Below are 3,018 nucleotides of genomic sequence, written 5' to 3' on the forward strand. Positions count from 1 at the left end.
AGAATAAGGAGCGCAGAGCACAAGGCCTGACAGAGAAACTGCCAGACATGACAACCTCATTTGTTAATTTTCTTTCCAGGAAGTTCATTGATTGTATTTTCTCCTTGCTTTGTAAGTCACTGTGGAAACTAATGAGAAAGGAGTATCTCATGCCAGGAGAGTCCAAAGAATTGCTGCTTTATCAGCATTTTACTTTGGGATGTTGTCCGGGGCAATGTTCTGGCTGGTGCAGTCTCCTACTTTGTTTACACAAAGCAGTGGGTGACCTCTCTGGGTGTTTCAGGCAGAGAAGAGCTCAGCAGGGGCTCTCTGCTCACTGCCCCCCTGCTAGGAATGAGATAATTCTTTCCCATCACACATTTCCTTGACAGGTCTGAAAGATACCAGAACAGGGAATCCAAACATCTGGCGGCATGTGCTTGACTCCAATGGGAGATCAGGAAAGCTGCCAAAAACCCTTCCAATGAACTTAGCCTCCTCTCCTACCCTTCTCTTCTCTCCCCTTCTCCCACCAGAACTCCCCACCTACTGGTTCTGGGGAAAGCATTTGGTAAATAAGGATAAAAAATCAGAGAAGAGTACTCCACTTTAGCTCTCATTCTGCTTTGAGCACTCAGCTGCTGCAGGCTGTCTGAAAAATCAGGTCATGACAGATGAGAAAGGGAGCACAAGACCTTCTTTCTCTTTTACATTTTTTTAAGTGTTGGCTGAACATCCCTGGAAATGAAGTCCTACAGCTTGCTCAGCCCCCCTGCATGGAAGAATTACACATGCTCCTCCATCCAGTGGAGAATTCAACCCCTATTCAGGCCGTCATTCTGCTGAAACTGCCAACAGTGTAAACTACATTTATGGCTCCTATGGCATGGACCTCTGGTGACTAGGAATAGGTTGTGACAACCCACCTTTTCCACATCAGCCTGCTACCATCAGGTGGTCATATATTTTTAGTTTCTTTTGACTGGACTGAATATGAACTGATGCTCTAAAAAAGAAAAGTTTCATATGATATTCTTAGCCCCCTGAGTCAGAGCCCTTTTTTGATTCCCCCTTTTCAATTGAGTTTAGCCTTATCCCCTAGTTGAGTGGTTTTGTTCCCTGGTTGGCTGCACTCACCTTCCATGCCCACAGCAGCTGGGTTTGATTAGAGTTTTCCCATGTGATATACAATGCATGACATCACTCTCACAGCATTTACCTGTGTAGTCTGTGAACTCAGGGAAAGGTGCAAGGAACACTGTGGTACTGTGGTATGTAAGAACATAATGTGCTGCATACCAGCCAATACCAGCCACGCACTGATTGTTCAAACCGCATGTGCTACTAAGCACCATTCTCCTCCTCCACTGCCCTTCTATTCCCACATCCCCCCAGCATTACCCATTTACAGGATGGGTCTGGCACATCCAGGACTACTGATAAGAAACTGACCTTTCCCATTTTTTTTCCTCTCTCACTCTCATGATCAATGATCTGTATAATTAACAAGAATGATATGAGATCTGGAATATATGCCTGACAGCGAGTGGCTTAAGGATCTATATTATTTATGTAAAGAAAGATAAGAATTGATCACAGTCTAGAAGTATGGGGCATTGATTATTTTTTAATATAACTAAAAAAAATCATAACAAAGCTAGTGGTTGGAAACTGAAACTAGACAAATTCAGTTCAAATTAGAAATAAGGTTCAATTTGGTTATTTCATCAAGCCTGATAAACCACTGGAACAATTTCTGTAGGACCATGGTGAAGTCTTCATCTTTAATGCCTTTTAAGTCAAGACTGGATGGTTTACTGAAAGGGCTGCTGTAGCTCATACAGAAAATAACACCCTGAGACGAATTACTGCATGAGGTCGTATGGCTCGTGTGAGGCAGGTCAGACAAGATAGTCATAATGGTTTCTCCTGGCCTTAAAACCCTTGAATCTGGGTCAGGGTGACAAAGGTATGCTCCTCTGGGATGGTAACTCCAAGGGACTACTCTTTAAAAAAAAATCAAATTAAAATAAAGCAAAATACAAAGCAAAAGGAGTAACCACAAACCGACTACTACAGCATGTGCAAGACTCCTCTGCCTTTTGCTCATGTGGCCACTTCTTGTCCTCACATCATTTCCTTCTGGTGAGGTGGATCTGCCATTGGGAGTCTGTTTGCTACTTCTGGGCTACGTACAGACATTCAAAGAACCTAAGGCAGAATCGATCTAAGGTAAGTGGTTTTCTGTAAACAGTATAGTTTGCATTGGTATTGAACAGAACACACATTCACCTTTTGGTGGTGGAGGCAAATCTTAGACTGGGTTCTGCCATTTTTAAACCAGTGTATGTGTACTGGACTTCTGTTCTGTTACAGGTATAGACCAGTTTTGTGTGATGGACTTCTGTTCTGTTACAGATATAGACTCGTTTCCGATCATTTATACCACAAAAGTGTAATATCTGTACCTGGCCCTTGTGTTCCTCAGTGTGTGGGAAGAGGTGGAACAATATCTCTATTATTTCTGTTATGGGCCTGACATCTGACTTTGGTACAGGTTGCCAGTGACAGAAATTCAGCATTCTCTCCTATTTGCAGTTAAGGGTGGCACAGCTTGATATATTAGTCATCGTATTACTCCTGCTCTAGTTTCCTGGTTAACAGCTGTTCTGTAACTATAGCAGGGTCAATACCCTTTGGCTCAAGAACTTTGTTAGAGAGATAATGGCTCAAAATGTTTGGTCCTTTGGCTCGTGTCTCTTTGAAGTGGTGCAAAACCCTATGAGTTGTATTGTGATATCCTAATAGGGCTTAGTAAGGATTCACTGTATCTGCCAGGGCTTTTATTTTTTCATTAAGCTTTTTGCCGTTTATGATGAATTTTATTTTCTGCTATAAGATTTGTTCACAATTGTAAAGTCTTGACACTGTGTGCTCAAAATGATGCGGTGGATGTAGTCTTTCTGGACTTCAGCAAGGCCTTTGACACCGTCTCTCACCCCATCCTAGTTAAAAAACTAGGTGACTGTGGCATCGATG

Source organism: Gavialis gangeticus, unplaced genomic scaffold, assembly GCF_001723915.1.
Source record: "Gavialis gangeticus isolate Ggan-Ray unplaced genomic scaffold, GavGan_comp1, whole genome shotgun sequence".
NCBI lineage: Eukaryota > Metazoa > Chordata > Crocodylia > Gavialidae > Gavialis > Gavialis gangeticus.